Below are 18,626 nucleotides of genomic sequence, written 5' to 3'. Positions count from 1 at the left end.
TCAGAGTTCCAGGAGTCAGAAGTCCAAAATAACCCAGGTCCTATTGGGCTCAAACCAAAGCACTGGCAGAGCTGGGTTCCCTTCTGGAAGCTCTATGGGGAATCCGTTTTCTTGCCTTTACCTATTTAGAGAGGCTGCCCACATTCCTTGGCTCCTGGCCCCCTCTTATCTTCAAAGCCACCAGTAAATGCTCATTTCCTTCTCCTGACGCCATCTCTTGGGTCCTGACTCTTCCGTCTCCTGCTTGTTTTAAAGACCCTTGTGAGGTATGCCTGAGTGGCTCAGAGATTGAGCTTCTGCCTTTGGCTCAGGGCGTGATCCTGGAATCTGGGATCGAGTCCCACATCAGGCTCCTTGTGGGGAGCCTGCTTCTCTGCTTCTCCCTCTGCCTATGTCTCTGCTTCTCTGTGTCTCTCGCGAATAAATAAAATCTTAAAAAAAAAAAAAAAAAAGATCCTTTTGATTACAATAGGCCCACCTGATAACCAGGATACTCTAGTTTAAAATTAGCTGAGTAGCAACCCTAACTCCACCTGAAATCTGAATGCCCTTCAGCTGTGTCGCGAAACGTTCACAGGTTCCAGGGATGAAGATGTGGAAGGGATGCAGGCCATTCCTCTGCCTGCCACAAGCACAATGCCATGTGTTTCATTTGTATCTTTTCATTTAATCCCCACAAAAACTCTATGAGGGAAATCATGTTTTACTGATTTTATACATGAGGAATCTGAGACTACCCATGGCACTTGGGAGACTCTGAATAACAACCCAAACGGCCAGGCTTATAAGAGATACTCTTATAATAATGTTTGTGGAACCAAACCAGTGGAACCAGGATTCAAAGAGCACAGCCTCCACTGGACTGTTTCTAAAGCCCTCATTACCCTCTATTTGCACGTATGCATGTGCACATGCGCACATACGTGTGTGTGTTTTGGGGTAAAGGGAAAAAGCCTTTTCTTACCCCCTACTTCAATCAAAACCATCTCTCCTGTCATCATTAGAAATTTCTGTGCATGATTTTGTTTAAAGTTTTTAAATCTCTCCACCCCATGTTTTGACATATGAGAAGAGGTCATATGATAGTAAGTTAAGAAATAAGTCTAAAATCACATGATTTTTAGATTCCTTCCAGAATTGTATAATTCTAGGCTCCAGATTTGAACATGTAAATTGTTTTTATAACTATTTCAAGCATTCAGATAAATTTCCCAAGGCATAATATATTGGATGAGAGATTATCAACATTTTAATATATCTTGACATATATAACAAATCATTTTTCAGGATCCCATCAACCATATAGGAATGGATCCTATTTGAAAAAAATGTTTACTGGAGCAGTATAATTGACCTCCAGGTATCCAGTCTCATTTAATAATGAACTCTTATGGGGATCCCTGGGTGGCTCAGCACTTTAGCGCCTGCCTTCAGCTCAGGGCTTGATCCTGGAGTCCCAGGATCGAGTCCCGCATCAGGCTCCCAGCATGGAGCCTGCTTCTCCCTCTGCCTGTGTCTCTGCCTCTCTCTGTCTCTCATGAATAAATAAAATCTTTAAAAATAATAATAATAATGAGCTCTTAAGATGTTCCTTCATTCTCCCCTAAACACTTGGGAAACAAGAATTTCCTTTTTATGTCCTGAAAAAAAGGCTGCGGACACAGGATGGAGATCAGGGAAAGGGTCTGTGATTGACAGCAAAAGCCTTGGTGTTAAATTGTTGGCAAATGTCTTGATTGAACTTTTACCTCTGGAGCAGCCTTTTTTTTTTTTTTTTTTTTTTTTTTAAATTTATGATAGTCATACAGAGAGAGAGAGAGAGAGGCAGAGACACAGGCAGAGGGAGAAGCAGGCTCCATGGACCGGGAGCCTGACGTGGGATTCGATCCCAGGTCTCCAGGATCGCGCCCTGGGCCAAAGGCAGGCGCCAAACCGCTGCGCCACCCAGGGATCCCATGGAGCAGCCATTTTTAATCTTCTCGGGATCATGGCCTCTGCTTTGAAATCTGATGAACCTATGGACCTCTCACTAGGAAAATGCATGCGAACACATACTCAAAATTTTTCATACAACTTATTTTATTGCACGTTAAAACTACTGCCATTACAGGCCATATAAAATTAGTCTTTGCAAGGATAGTTGTATGTCTCACTTTTGATTTTGTGTCAAAATTTGCAACACCCAGGAATAAAAATCTAAAGTATGCAATAAAACAAACCAAACTTTAATTATTTTTGTCAAATAGATACCAAAGTAGTGAAGACTGCTGGCTGAAGATCCTCTGGCACCAAAGCACAGTTCTTAGGAAAAACCTGCCTCTTTTACATTATTCTCCAGGGAGAGCTGGGAAAACATGGGTGTTAGAGAGAAGGCCCAGGTCCTAACAGTAAGGAAAATTAATATTGACTGAGTTTAATGAGTGTTTCCCAAAAACAACACATTTATAAAAAAGGAAAGATATGAGGGTTGTTTTTGTTTTTTTAAGTCAGTTCTATGCCCAATGTAGGGCTTGAACTCACCACCCTGAGATCAAGAGTCTCAAGTTCTACTGATTGAGCCAGCCAGGCACCCCTGGGAAAGATACGGTTTTAGAAATTGGGAAATGTTACGATAAATTTAAATATTTGAGAGAAAAAAATCATACCAGACCTACTCAGTTCCTACTATTTAGAGATTCAAAATGTATTAAGTTCAAAGTGGAGTACATACACTCACCAGAGGGTTCTCCCTCTCCCTCTCCCTGGGCCCCTCCCCTCTGCTCGTGCTTTCTCTCCCTCTCTCTCTCTCAAATCAATAAATAAAATCTTTTTTCACAAAAATTAACAAATTAAAAAAGAGAGTCAAGCCAAATAACACTCAACTCTAGAGTACAAACTGACAGCTACCAGAGGGGAGGTGGGTGGGCTGATGGGGGAAACAGGGGATAGGCATTAAAGGAGTACACTTGTCTTGATGAGCCCTGAGTAATATATGGAAGTGTTGAATCACTATATTGCACACCTGAAATGAATATAGCACTGTATGTTCACTATACTGGAATTAAAATGTTTAAAAAAATTTTTAAAAAGCTATCAGAACTGAATACTTGGCTATATCTGTAATAGTTATTGCAAAGAAAGGCAGATTAATATAATAAAGCAAAATACAACCATGCAACAAAAAAATAGAACTGACAAAATTTTATCAAAATTATGAGGTAAGAGTGATTATATTGTAAATTGTAAAACTATACAACTTTTAGAAGAAAACATGAGAAAAAATTATCTTTGAAAAAAAAGAAAAAATTATCTTTGAAACATAGGACTAGATGAAGAGTCCATAGATGTGACACTAAAAGCAAAATTTATTAAAAAAAAAAAATGATTGAATGCACTACATGAAAACTTCAAACGTTTTTGCTCTGTAAGATACCCAATTAAGAGGATGAAAAGACAAGCTACGGATGGGAAGAAATTTTTGCCCATCACATATCTGACAGAGGATTGAAAGGGTTTTATACCTAGAATATAGAAAGAACTCTCAAAGCTCAACAATGAAAAACAATCCAATTTGCTCATTAGGGAAACAATTTGCCCATTAGGGAAAGGCAAATCAAAACCACAATGAGATATCACTACACAACTATTTAGAATGACTATTATAAAAAAAAAAAAAAAAAAAACATGAAAATACCAAATTCTAACAAGTTATGGAGAAACCAGATCTTTCATACATTGCTGGTGAGAACATATAGTCTGGAACATAGTCCAGCGGTTTCTTATAAAATTAATCATACACATACAACATGACCCAGCAATTCCACTCTTGGCCATTTATCCCAGAGAAATGAAAACTTAGGTTCACACAAAAACCTATGTATAAATGTTCACAGCCGCTTTATTCCTAACAGCCAAAAACTGGAAACAATTCATATGTTCTTCAACAGGTGACTAATCAAACTGTGTACTGTGGCACAGTCATACAATGATACTATTCAACAATAAAAAGAAATGAACTACTGATACGTTCCATAACTTGGATGGTTCTCTAGGACACTGTGCTGAGTGAAAAAAAAGTCAAACTCAAAAAGATACATACAGTAGGACTCCATTTATGTAACATTCTCAAAATGACACAATTATAGACATAGATCAAATTAGTGGTTGCCAGTAAACAGGGATGGGGGGTGGGGAGGAGACCTTGAGCTACATGACGGAATTCTTGGCAGTAATGGAATAGTACTGCATCCTGACTTGGCGGTGGTGAAATGAATCTAGACATGAAATGTTATTAATTGCACAAAACTACATACACAGACACATGAATAAGTGCATTAAAAACCATGAAAACTGAATATGGCTACTGAACACTCTTGTACAAATGCCAGCTTCCTGATTTAATGTTATTAATGTTATATTATGTGAGATAATACAACTGGCAGAGCTGAATGAAAGTGACACAGGAAACCCTACACTATTTTCACAATTTCCCATGAGTCTATGATTATTTCAAAATAAAGCGTTTTTTTTTTTTTTAATTTTTTTTTTTATTTATTTATGATAGTCACACAGAGAGAGAGAGGCAGAGACATAGGCAGAGGGAGAAGCAGGCTCCACGCACCGGGAGCCCGACGTGGGATCCGATTCCGGGTCTCCAGGATTGTGCCCTGGGCCAAAGGCAGGCGCCAAACCACTGCGCCACCCAGGGATCCCAATAAAGCGTTTTTTAAAGTGATATTCAATCACACTCATTTTTTAAATTACTAATATTTTGGGATGCCTAGGTGGCTCAGTGGTTGAGCATCTGCTGTCGGCTCAGGTCATGACCCCGGGGTCCTGGGATCAAGTACTGCATCCGGTTCCCCCTCCCCGCAGGGAGCCTGCTTCTCCCTCTGCCTGTGTCTCCGCCTCCGTCTGTCATGAATAAATAAAATCTTAAAAAAAAAAAAAAAAAAAGTTTTACTTAGGAAAGCATATACATGAACAGGAAAGACAGCAGACTGAGAATCAAAAAGAAGTCTATTCTATCCACAGCTTAAACAAGCCACAAGCTCACTGTCATCCACAAAATTTAAGAGTGGTATTAGATTATTCCCAAAGACATTCCAGCTCTGAAGACATTGTAACTCCATGAGTTCTATAACAGGAAAGTTGCAGCAACCATAAAGAAATGTATGACTAAACTGTAACCAATATTTACTGAAAGTATACCAAAGTTTCAGTATTGCCAGAATATTAAATACAAGACATAGTCTAAGTAATCATTAACATAAACATAGAAAACAGCACTTACAAAGACAATTTTACCTCAAAGAAAATCTATTACCAGAGGTCCAGTTGAAATATAAATATCCAGATAATAGGCAAAGGTGGCTATTTTGCATGCAGCCTCACCATGGTCAAAGTCCTCTAACTTCTACTCGTGGGCTTACATTAGGCTCTGTATCCCAACAAACAACACACCAGTGCATTCAGGAATGCTGGTGTACAAGCTGGGGATCATGATTGTTCTCTCTCTTTTTATGATTGTATTTATTCATTTGAGATAGAGTGTGCATGCACAATGCGGGGCTCCATGCAGGGCTCAATCCCAGGACCTGAGATCATGACCTGAGCCACTCAATGGACTGAGCCACCCAGGTGCCTCATGATGGTTCTCTTAAGAACTAAGAATATCAAGACATCCAAGAAAAAATTCTTTTCCTTTTTTCTATCCACTTACTTTTTCACCATCCACTTGAGTTAGACTTAATAAGATAGAATTTTATTTTTTTTTTAAGATTTTATTTATTCATGAGAGACACAGAGAGGCAGAGACACAGGCAGAGGGAGAAGCAGGCTCTATGCAGGGAGCCCGATGTGGGACTCGATCCCAGGACCCCGGGATCACATCCTGGGCCAAAGGCAGATGCTCAACCACTCAGCCACCCAGGCATCCCAATAAGATAGAATTTTAGAGGTCTATTATTCAGGGGAAGCTAAACATCTACAAGGTAATTATACCACCCTGTTACACCACCTGCTATCCAGAAACATCACCTACCTGAAACAGAGTCCAAAAACCAGGAAAGAATCAAGAGTCCTCTAAGCAGCAAAAATCAATATAGCAAGGTCCTAGCACTAAAACTCCATGCTTCCTTGGCTCCTTATTCAGAACCTTCTAGGGATTCCTGGGTGGCTCAGCGGTTGAGCGCCTGCCTTTGGTGCAGGGCGCGATCCTGGAGTCCCGGGATTGAGTCCCACGTCGGGCTCTCGGCATGGAGCCTGCTTCTCCTTCCTCCTGTGTCTCTGCCTCTCTCTCTCTGTCTATGTCTACCATAAATAAATAAATCTTTAAAAAAAAAAAAAAAAAGAACCTTCTAGAATTTTTATCGACTATTTGTTCAACAAGTGTGGTTATGGATTCTACTCTTATATAGCACACTAAACATATCATATTAGAAAGGCAAGGAAAGTACAATAAGCAAGTGTAATGAAAGCAAAGAGATACAGCTAACAATAAAGTAATAAGTAAATCAATCTCCAAACCAACATGATTTAGAAAGGAATAGTTTTACCAACAAATGAACAAAATATGGTGATCTGTATATTGCTGACTGAGGAAACTAATGGCTGGAGGCTCTTCTGCAAATAAACCAGTATGTGTTCACTAGTGCCCAAGACATATGAAAGGAACCACCAAAGTAATATTTTTTTAACTAGTATTATAGACAGTATAAACCATCTTATTTTTTAAACAGGGAAACAAAACTGAAAATTGCAATTAAATTATCTTTCCAGCATTCTCTAGTATTGAACTAAGTTACATCACATCTGAATTTTACCATAAAATAGAGACATACCAAAATTCAAAACAGAAGAAAACAAAACATGGAATCCTGAGAAGTTGAAATATCATGCTGAAATTCATTCAGGCAACAAAGCATACACGTGAATATTTTATGAACTAAAAAGTGAGGCTGCATTACAGTGAGTGAACAAACTAATATCCCTTCCTCATCAATTCCCAGATGCCCTTTAATAAATAAAACAAACAAAACACAACACTTCAACCTCTCTAAAATATAGATGCTCTGAAATAGAGATGTATCTACAATTGCTGTCACCCAACAGCAGGATGTAGTTGGTGAAAATCTTATCTCCCAGAAAGATCAAGAAGGCATCGACATGAAAGTGCCTTAGATCTGACATAAAAAATCGGTCATTCAAATAATCTTAAAAAGACAAAGAAATGATCAGAAACCTGTCAAACCAGGGCAGCCCAGGTGGCTCAGTGGTTTAACACCTGCCTTCAACCCAGGGCGTGATCCTGGAGACCCGGGATCGACTCCCACGTCGGGCTCCCTGCATGGAGCCTGCTTCTCCCTCTGCCTGTGTCTCTGCCTTTCTTTCTCTGTGTGTCTCTCATGAATAAATAAATAAAATCTTAAAAAAAAAAAAAGCCTGTCAAACCATAATCAATGGAGATAATTACAGAAAATTCTCAAAAATAAATTGCATCCTTTTACCTTAAAAGATAGTACATTTAAGTACTTATCACAAAACTCTCAATAAACTTAGCTGTTATTATTACAAGATGACAAATACAGACTAGTAGGGCCAATGAAAATATCTATGATCATAGTGATCAGGAATCAATAAGCATGTATTAAGTGCCTACAAGGTCGCCAGCACTATGCAGTAGCAATAAAAGTTCAGTGCCATGAACCTATGCAGCACTAGTTTTGATCAAATAAATGGTGAGTGGCACAATAGGAGTATAACATATTGAACCAATAAGGTAAAGCTTCCCATTACACTCAGCAATGATCAGAACTTACTAAGGGGGCACCTTGCAGGCGCAGTCACCACAGCACGTACCTCTTAATCTCTGGGTTATGAGTTCAAGCCCCACTTAAGTACAGAGATTATTTAATAAAGTCTTTAGGGGCTCCTGGGTAGCACAGTTGGTTTAGTGGCTGCCTTCTGCTCAGGTCGCGATCCTAGGGTCCTGGGGTTGAGCCCCACATCAGGCTCCCTGCTCAGTGGGGAGTCTGCTTTTCCCTCTCCCTCTGCCCCTCCATCTACTTGTCTGCTCTCTCTCTCCCTCAAAAAAATACATAAAATCTTTTAAAAAAATAAAATCTTTTTAAAAAAAGAACTAAGTATGTTTAACCTTTTTTGTTTTAAAGATTCACTTATTGGGATCCCTGGGTGGCGCAGAGGTTTGGCGCCTGCCTTTGGCCCAGGGCGTGATCCTGGAGACCCGGGATTGAATCCCACATCGGGCTCCTGGTGCATGGAGCCTGCTTCTCCCTCTGCCTGTGTCTCTGCCTCTCCCTTTCTCTCTCTCTCTCTCTCTATCATAAATAAAAATAAAAAAAGATTCACTTATTTATTTATTTTAGAGAACGCATGAGCGTTCTGAGGGGAAGGGCAGAGGGAGAATCCAAGCAGACCTAAGTGCAGAGCCCCATGCAGGGCTCTATCCCAGGACCCCGAAATCATGACCTGAGCCAAAATGGAGTCGGACACTTAACTGACTGAGCCATCCAGGTGCCCCCCCAATTTCTCTTAAAGTATTGTTCTTTATTTAGGCCCAATGGCAGAAGTTGAAACATAAATTGTGTACTTGTTGAGAGTCACCAAATAATTAAATGAATATAAAAAACTGTCAGCAAAATGAGTCTTGTGATTTTCCTAGGGAAAAAAAAATCTCTTTTCCCACTACTTTCCAGGCTTAGGTAGAATAAGGGATTTTAGATTAACTGCCTCTTAAAATCCTTCTAAACTTGGAGCTTACACCATGATGAAGGAACCTCTCTATTCCTAGGATTACACACATGGAAAGGGACCAATTCATACAGAAATGCCCATTTATTAAAACGCTATCTTTCATTTATATTAAATGTTCAGAACAGACAAACAGAGATGGAAGGTAAGTCAATGGTCAACTAGGACTGGTAAGGGAGGTGGGGAAGGTGAATGAAAAAGTTCTAAAACTCATTGTGGTGGTGGTTTACAACTCTGGAATATACCAAAAGCCACTGAATTGAACACTTTAAATAGGTGAACTGTATGGTATGTAAATGACTATTATCTCCAAAGAGCCGTTTTTTTGTGTTTTTTTTTTTTTTCTTTAAGATTTTATTTTTAAGCAATCTCCACACTCAATGCAGGGCTCAAACTCAACAACCCTACGACTCCAGCAACCGAAACAACCAGGCACCCCTATTACTTTAAAATTTTACCTTTCATGAGATTTGACAAATCATAATTACTGCATTATGATCAAACTCCATAGGCTGGTACCCCTCGGTCGGATATTCTTCTTGACCTGGCTAACCTCATCACTGACAGGCCTACACGGTACAGTCTCTTTATTAACAATCTAATTCTTTCTCAATAAATACAAATATTAAGTAACTGGGGGGGAGGGAGGCAGTACATTTTATATATTTTATTAATGTTAAAATTCACACAGTATTTTTATATAAGTGGCTTTTCAAAATAATTATTTTCATAATATTTTTTCAAAAATTTGAAAAATTGATTATTTTTCCAAAAAAAATCCTGAAGGCGCCTAGGTGGCTCAGTCAGTTGAGGGTCTGCCTTAGGCTCAGGTCATGACCCCAGGGTCCTGGAATCGAGTCCCACTGTCAAGTTCTCTGCTCAGGGGAGAGAGCCTGCTTCTCCCTCTCCCTCTGCTTCTCCCCCTGCTTGAGTGCACGCTCTCTCTCTCTGTCAGATAAATAAAATCTTTTTTTTAAAAATCCTGATAAAAGCATCTATTATAGCATTCTGATTTTAAAAGACTGTTACTACTCTATCAGGAAACTACCAGTTATCAGCTAGCATACAGATGTAGTCTCATAACGGCAGTCTTTGAAATGGATGACCCTTGTAGGGTATAAGGAAAGACACATTTATGTTTGTAGAATCTCAAAAATATTCTGCCCCATAAGAACAGGGTTTAAATTTAAAAAAAAAAAAATTCTAGAGTTCACAGATTTATTTAACAGTCTGCATGAATCCAACCCACCTCGTATGGAAGACTATGCTTGTTGGTTAGCATGCTTTGGAAGAAGTTACACAGAATAAACAAGAGTGAATAATAAATTCACCTACGTGTGCATTTGTTTATACTACTTTTAATCCACATGTACCACTCTATTTAAGGATCCTACTCAGAGGAGCTCGCTAGTTGTGGTAGAGAGGGACTTAATCTTGTCTTCAATGCTAGGCACGATGGCACACAAAGTAGATGCATTTCTCAATAAAAATTTGCTGAATGAATGGAGATTTCTCAGCTGATTAGGCCAACTGGCTGCTTACAACTGCGTTTTCTATTTAGGAACGTTTGAAAAACCTTTTTTTTCCCCTCTAGGCTGGCTTAAAGAAGCACCTAGAACAACAGAATCTTACTACCCACATCATCAGCCCAAATTGTAGCTCCCTTTTTATGATGAGCAACATAAGGTTTGAGTAAAACCTCTGTATGTGATTTGATCATGAAGAAATGTCTTCCCACATTCCGCCTTGGACTACTATGAGGAGCGCCTTTTGGCAGTCTCAAAGCCATTTTTAATGCTCTCTAGTGAGTAAAAGAATCAAGAAATGAGATTAAGCTTAGGAGTATGTACTCCAAAAATATTTTAGGGTGATGGCAGGTAAACTGTTCAGGAATACAAGTCTTGAGCAGTTTCTGAAATGTTTTGAACACCAACATACTAGTGGCAGCCTTATACTCAAGAGCATGCAAATATTCTTATACTGTGCATGCAAAGCTTTAGTGATAAGGGAAAAAATAGTTTACCTCTAAACATACATACACAACACACTTTCTCCAAGTAAAACAATTTGTTTTTTGTTTTTTTTTTTTTTAAGTAAAACAATTTGAACCTCTTTACAGCTTATGGTTTTTCAGAATACTGGTGTGATAACAAAAATGCTCCAGTACTATAGGCAACAGTAAAAGAAAAGGTGGGGGACGACGGAAGGGGGGGGGAGTACCTCCAAATTTGTTAATGATTTAGCAAAGTCTACAATCTAATGAAGGAAATACAAACATAACCATACCGTAAGAGCACGGCTTGTGCTGTAAAAGGGTTGTAAAAGGGTTTTATAAGAGCAAAAGAAAAGAGTGATCACTTGATTAGGAGAATAGAAGAAGAGCTCGCAGGCAAGGTGACATTTGAGCTGGGTTAGATGGATGATCCCTCTAGTGAGGGAACAACAGTTGAAATTCAGAGCACATGCTCTGCCCCAAAAAAATATTTTTTAGATAAAAATAGTTCAAGTAGAGAACATATACCCAGCCAAGCCCCACACATACTTTATCTTTTAAAATATAAAACCTACTATATAAAGCAATGAAAACTTTCCCACTTCACCTAGATTTCTTCTATTATTCCACTATTCTTTTACCACATGAGCATGAATCCTTTGCACTTGTTACTGTGCTGAGATATACACTTTTTCCTAAGGATGATAATTTTACGTCTTTCCATTAAACTGTTATACCTTGGGAGGCCTGGGTGGCTCAGCGGTTGGGGTCGTCTGCCTTCAGCCCAGGGCGTGATCCTGGGGCACTGGGATCAAGTCCTGCATCGGGTTCCCTGCATGGAGCCTGCTTCTCCCTCTGCCTGTCTTTGCCTCTTTCTCTCTGTCTCTCATGAATAAATAAATGCAATCTTTAAAATAAAAAAATAAACTGTTACACTTTTGAGAGCAATGGCTGTAATCCCTTTCTATTTTACCTTTCCATAATACTTCTTAAATAAATACATACTCAACAGATATCGTTGACAGGTTAAACCTAGCTCTGATTATTGTGACAATAAGCTATCACTATAACAAAAGATGTCTGCGGGACAGATATTACAAACAATTATATATTCGTACACAGAACAGAAAACATCCAGATTTAATATCTACCCTAGACGCTGAACTAATTGTTGTGCTTTAGTGTAACTTGTTCAGAAAGGGTGCTTATTTTAAAAGAACAAAATTAAATCTCTCAAGCAGCCTTCATAGAACATTATCTCTTTGTCACAAAGTCTTAAGACAACACATTTATTGTGACACAGTGAATTTGCAGTGAAATGAAGGACAGTCCCAGTTCCCAGGGATCTCAAGGGACAGTTCACAGCTCAAGAAATGGCTTGACAATGTGTATACATAAGACAATGTGTTTAAAACAATATGAAAAGCACACAGGAAAAAAATGTTTTCCAGGAAGCACAGCCTAGATATTTCAAAGACAATTCTTTCTGAATGTGCTCTTTTAAAAGTTCAGAAATTCTTTCCTCTATTGTTTAAACTGGAAGTAAACAAAGATAGAAATTTGGAAACGTGTTTTAATCTTCTACTTAGCTATAGTAGGAGATGGAAAGGGAGATTATGCCTGCAAGCTGGGCCTGACACCCTTATCACAGAAGAGGATCAAAGGGGAGGGAGGAGAGGAATATAGGTGTAACAATGCCAGATACCATCAGGATTACTACAAAAGAACATGGTTTTATGCGTCTGCACTTCCTAAATTCTGTGGGAAGAACAGACTACTTCTCAAAACATTATTAATCGAATTTGGCTTTCAGTTTCCCTGTTTCTTGTTATTGCCAGCCTGTGAACTAATAATGTTCCACGCCACTCAGAAAGTTACTAGACAGTGAGTTAATCAAGGAATGCTTCAGGAAGTTGTTAGTATTGCTTTAAAGAAAGAAAAAAAAAGAAAAGAAAAGAAAAAAAAAACCCACTGAGCCAGGCATTCCAACAAAATTCACTCTTCCAGAGAAGTAATTTTACAAAATAACTCCGAATGTTAGAAAAGACAGGATAGAATGCTATTTTTGATCAAGAGTAGCAAAAAAAAAAAAAAAGACTACAGAATAACACACCCACTGCTACTTTGTTTATAGGCTTGTAACTTGCACATGCAAGTACTCTCTACAAAGTATTGCTCAAGAAGAAACTGTCAAAAATGAATGCTTATGAAAACATTCCTTTTCTAAATAAGGTCTCTAACAAGGGATGTGCCGTTTCTGAATGATTTCTTTAGCAAATATTGACAGGTATAGCACAGCAATAATGGTCAGGATGAGAAAAAAGTCTCTTACACTTGCTTTATCAATAGAAAAAGTTGTTACTAATTACAATACCTGCGAGATTCAGTCCTAGAAATTACCTGGACGGCAGACATCTGCTAGGCAGAACGGTATTTTACAAAAGTAACTTTATTTCTTTAAAAAAAAAAAAAAAGCATTTTTTTTTCTAATCCTACAGACCCTCGCAACCTAAGAGGCTGGTTCGTTGTGGTCTTCCTTCCACGAGCACCTCGGGCAGGAGGTCGAGGGAACTTTGCGCAGTTCAAACCCCGCGGAGCTCCCGCGCGCACCGACGCGGCTCCCTCGGCCGGCTCCTTCGCCCTCATCTCGGGGCCCGAGAGCCTCCTGCTCCCGAACAACTGCAAACCCAGGAGGGAAGCGAGGGGAGCGGGCCAGGGACGCAACTGGGACGGCAGGAGAGCCGGGCATCAGCGACCCCGAGCCTCGAGAGCCTCCTCCAGAAAGGACGGAGAGTCTGTGCCCAGAGAACCTGCTGCCCGGAAGCCGCCACTTCCCGCGACCGGCAAAGAAAAGTTGCACGACGAGCTCGGCGCCCAGGCTGCGGCGGCCGCGCGGACCGGGGAGGCCGAGACTCGCACCGGCCCGGCCGGCTCCGGGGCTGCGGGAGCGACCGCGAGGAGCGGGCGGAGACCCGAGAGCCGAGCCCGAGGGACGGTGCTGGACCGGGCGGCGGCGGCTCGGCCGCTCCAAGGGGGGTCCCCGCGCCTCTTCCCGCCCGCGGCCGCCAGCTGCCGCCAACTCGGCTCCCGGCCCTCCCTCCGCCGCCGCCCGCCGCCGCCGTCCTCTCCGCGGGGCGGCTCCCGAGAGTCGGCGAGGAGCCGAGGAGCAGAGGCGGCGGCGCGCGAGGGGCAGCCCCGCGCGCGGAGGGAAGACGGGCCGCGCGCGGGGAGGCGGGCGCGCGGGGAGGCGGGCGCGCGCGGGGCTGGGGGCGCGCGGGGTGCAGGGGGCGCGCGGGCGGGTAGGGAGCACCGGGGTAGGGGGCGCGCACGGGGCAGGGGGCGCGGGGGCAGGGGGCGAGCGAGGAGAGTCGGGCGCGCGGGAGCAGGGGACGCGCAGGGGGAGCCGGGGATGCAGGGCGCGCGGGGTGTGGGGGGGCAGGGGGCTCGCGAGGAGTACGGGGCGCGCGGGGTCAGGGGGCGAGCGGGGCGGGGGGCGCGCGAAGGGAGGCGAGCGCGCGGGGGGCGGGGGGGGCGCGTGGGGCAGGGGGCGCTCGAGAGCCGGGCGCGGGGGGCGGGGGGTGCCGGGGGCGCGCGAAGGGAACCGGGCGCGCGGAGGCAGGGGGCGCGCGCGAGGGGAACCAGAGGCGCGCGAGGGAGCCGGGCGCGGGGGGGAGCCGGGGGCGCGCGTGGGGAGCCGTGGGCGCGCGAGGAGAGCCTGGGGCGCGCGAGGAGAACCTGGGGCGCGCGAGAGGAACGGGGCGCGCGGGGAGCAGGGGGCGCGAGGGGAGCCGGGCGCGCGGGGAACAGGGGGCGCGCGAGGGGAGCCGGGCGCGCGGGGGCAGGGTTGCGCGAGGGGAGCCGGGCGCGCGGCGCTCCCCGAGGACCCGCCGCGGCTCCGGCGGGCTTTCGGTTGAGGCGGGGGCTGCGCGGCCGGGCGCCGTCCGTTGGAGTGTGTGCGGGGCCGCAGCCCGCCAGCCACCCGGCCCGCCTCCCCTCGGCTCCCACCGGGAAGGGAGCCGCGCGCGGGCCGGCGACCCCGGCTCCCGCCAGGGCTGTGGCCCCGGTCGGGCGGGCATCCCGCCGCCTGCCCCGGGGGCTGGAAGAGAAAGTGAAATGAGGCGTCTTCCCCCGGGCAACACCTACCCGTCCCCAGTCCAAGTGCAGCTGCCTCGCTCCTCGGGCGCCGCCGGTCCCCGCCCTCGGGCCCCGGGCTCCGTTCTCTTGACAATGGCGCGTCCCCTTTAAGGAATAATCCGATCGGAACCGATGAGCGGTTAAACCTCCGACTCTGATTTTCACCGGATTTCTCTCTCTCCCCCCGGAGCCCGACGGACGCCCGGCGCTGCTGCGAGCTCGTCCCACCCCTTCCCCGCCCCGCCCACTCCCTCGCCCTCCCGATTGGCGAGAGACCCTACAACAGGAACAGCAGCCCGCGCGCCCCACTGGCCGGGTGGGCCGCCGCTCACCGGGGCGCCCGCCCCCGGCCCGCCCTCTCCCCGCGGTTGGTCCTTCGCCTCGTCACTCTGCGTCCTCTAGCCTGGCGTTGCTTTGGAGAACTGGCAATCAAGGCTCACCCTCCCGCCCCCGGAAAGCGAACTTTATTTTGATTGGTAAGAGGACATCTTCCTGTGCGCCTGATTGGGCAAGGCAGGCCTCACGCCCCGCCCCTTCGCCGCGCTCCCTTCCCGGGGCTGGGAGATCCAGCCGCAAAGTCCTCCCCTGGCTTTGCCTCCTTCCCCGCGCCTCTCCGGTCCAGCGAGGCAGGGGTCGTGGACGAACTCACCGGCCCGTGTGGGAGAAAGCGGGCAAGGGGGGAGAGGAGCGTGCAACATCCTCCACCGGGGGGCTGTGCCCGGAGCGGGGATCCCGGCGCCCCCGCACGCCGTCTAGCCGGGGATGGGCAGGTGAGGGTGCATCGCAGCACCTGAGATCCTGGGACTAAGTCCTGCCGACGTCGGCCCAGGTGTGAGCGTGCACGGGCGTCTCGCCACCCCGAAGAGCTTTAGTGAAGGTGTCTGCAAACCTGGACGTGTCACCTCGCAGTCGGTCACAAAAAAAAAAAAAAAAAACTACTTAAATCGTTTCCATCAAAAAGTCCGGCTTCATCCACGTCCCCTGTTGCGTGGGCGTTCGTCACCAAAGCTAAGGGACTCCTCCGAGAAGACTGAAGACGCGGTGCCTCTCCTGCCCCCCTCCGAGGCCGAGGACGTCCGTCGCCCTTGCTAGAAGCGTCGCAGGGGGCGCCCAGGTTGAGCCCACACCCGCAGCAGGAGGCTGTTTCTTGAGAGGAAGAGGGTGTCTGGCTCCGGAAGCTTCACCTTGTGCCGCAAAACCTCCCCCGCGAGGGGAGGAATGCTTGGACAGGCCCAGCCCGGCGGGTCCTGACGGCCCCGGTTTCCCACCAGAGCTGCAGGAACCGAAAGGGTTGTAAGGACGAGAGCTGAGGACAGTTCAGCTTTGGTCCCCATCTAAGACTTTTAGGGGGGGAAACGTCTAAGGGTCCCGGCCCTCCTCCGACTGCCCCTGCACTTGGGGAGGCCTGTGGACCTCAGGCTGTTTAGCGCAGGTGCAGGGTAGTGCCCAGGGGAACCCAGAGGTGCCCTGAAAGTGGGCTTTAGTACCAGAAAGCGGGAGATAAACATCCATTAGGTCAAGAGTTTTTCCGTGAGTTCAGCTCAAAAATCTTAGGGACACACACACACACAAATCTTAGGGACACAACCTTAAATATCGAAAGGTGAGCAAAGGGGAAATGCTGTCGGTCTTTCAGGTAGTTCTAGTGAGGGCGCAGGACAAGCAGCTAGGTTATATGGCCTTCAGAGATGCTCATATAAATATTTTGTTAAGTGCAACTAAATCCTCATTTTCAGACCATTCCATTTTGATTTGGGGTAGTTAGCTTTTTTTTTTTTTTTTTTAAACTATAGTCAGGATAAATTCCGTTTTTCTTATTTACAACAGTCAAACTACTGCTGGGTTCTGATATTCTATATTAGAATATAAGAATATTCTATATCCTAGGGGCACCTGGGTGGCTCCAGTCGTGATCCTGGGAGGGAGCCCCACATTGGGGTCCCTGATCAGTGGGAAGTCTGCTTCTCCCTCTGCTCCCCCCCCCCCCGCTTGTGCTTTCTCTCTCTCTCAAATCTTTTTTTTTTTTTTTTAAGATTTTATTTATTCATGAGAGACACAGAGACAGAGAGAGAGGCAGAGGCACAGGCAGAGGGAGAAGCAGGCTCCATGCAGGGAGCCCGACGTGGGACTCGATCCCAGGTCCCCAGGATCACGCCCTGGGCTGAAGGCGGCGCTAAACCGCTGAGCCACCTGGGCTGCCCTCAAATCTTTAAAAAATAATATTCTATGTTCTAGTATCTAGTATGATCTAGATATTTCAGATGTGTCCACAACTAGAAGTTTTGTTTGAGGTCTAGGTGATATTTTCAAGTTCTTCGTAAAACACCTGTTCTGTGATGTCCAGATTATTCTGTTACACGAGCACATTGGGCTCGTAATTCCCAAAGGCAGTCTGCAGTAACCTCTAAATTCTCTTCCCTATACTTAGCCAACCATGCCGAGATCATTACCTTACAAACATAATTCATATTATTTTTTCTCTATTTCACACTTGCCCACAACAAGATTGCTTATCACTTTTTAGCTCATACACCCAGCCCTCTACTAGCTGATACTACTATTAGTATTCACATCGAGGAAAAATTTAGAAACCTGCAAACCTAGAGCTTCCAATATGCAGGTCATTCTTAAGAATATTCAGTGTTTGAGCACCTGGGTGGCTCAGTCAATTGAGCATCCAACTCTTGATTTGACCTCGGGACATGATGTCCGGTCGTGGGATCAAACCCTGGGGTCAGGCTCTGTTCAGCACGTTGTCTGTCTACTTGTCCCTCTGCCGCTGCTCCTCCCTGTCATTCTCTCTCTCTCTCCCCGCCCTCATAAATAAATAAATAAATAAATAAATAAATAAATATCTTTTTCAAAAAGGTAAACGACTTAAAAAAAAAAAAGGAAGGAAGGAAGAAAGAATGTTCGGTATTACTGAACCAGTCCCTGGAAAAATTTACAATCTGTACTTTCCCCTTCAGAGAGACTTTATCTCCTGGAGAAGTTTACAATGTGCACTTTCCCTTCAGAGGAACTTTATCCCATACTTTTATTTCTCATCTCCAAGCTAGATTCCCCATCCTTTAAAAAGAACTATTCCCAGAGGTGCCTCGCTGGCTCACTCAGTAGAGTATACAATTCTTGATCTTGGGGGTCGTGAGTTCAAGGCCCACTTGGCTGTAGAGATTAAACAAATAAAAAATGAAATATTCTACCGATGTGCCAGCATGACTCAAGCTTTTTGACATCCTTGTATATGGATCTCTTTTAAACTCTGTTAAAGGGTGAAATACATTAGGATCATTTATCCTACCCTGTTTACACACAAAGGTAAACCACATCAGAGAACTACTTGTGAAGCCAGTAATTCGTTTTCCTTAGAAAAATTGTTACCATTTATAATGCAAATTCTTTTCAGTTCACTGTAAATTTATATAGTAACTATTATGTGCTAAATAAAGAATAGGGGGGGAAATGACTGTCTCCACTCTCCAGAGACAGAATCTCCACATTCTATCCAAAAGTGGCACAACTCTACCCCTCACTTAGCATGTAGGTGGATACTATCTATTAACTAGTGGTTTTCTGTCTGTAGTAAAATTAAGAAAAATCCAATTCCTAGAAACTGTCCACAAAAATTTCTTCCCCCAGCCCTTTATTAATATTAATAAGAGCCACCCCTGGGTGGCTCAGCAGTTGAACATCTGCCTTTGGCTCAGGTCATGACCCCGGGGTCCTGGGATTGAGTCCTGAATCGGGT

At 44.7% G+C, this 18,626-nt stretch overlaps 1 protein-coding gene across 7 annotated transcripts in view; it reads right to left on the bottom strand.

The window, feature by feature from the left end:
• The window catches only part of FRYL (FRY like transcription coactivator), a 253,042-nt gene extending 237,906 nt beyond the window's left edge, over window positions 1-15,136 (bottom strand). For all 7 annotated transcript variants that reach the window (XR_011999897.1, XR_011999900.1, XR_011999898.1 and 4 more), the window contains exon 1: window positions 14,888-15,136. The gene's annotated coding sequence lies outside the window, so the exon portion shown is untranslated. The remainder of the gene's footprint in view (window positions 1-14,887) is intronic.
• Window positions 15,137-18,626: the final 3,490 nt, after the last annotated feature.

This window comes from Vulpes vulpes, chromosome 2, assembly GCF_048418805.1.
Source record: "Vulpes vulpes isolate BD-2025 chromosome 2, VulVul3, whole genome shotgun sequence".
Taxonomy (NCBI): domain Eukaryota; kingdom Metazoa; phylum Chordata; class Mammalia; order Carnivora; family Canidae; genus Vulpes; species Vulpes vulpes.
Note: the sequence above shows the minus strand (reverse complement) of the source record. Positions and strands in the feature narration are given on the sequence as shown.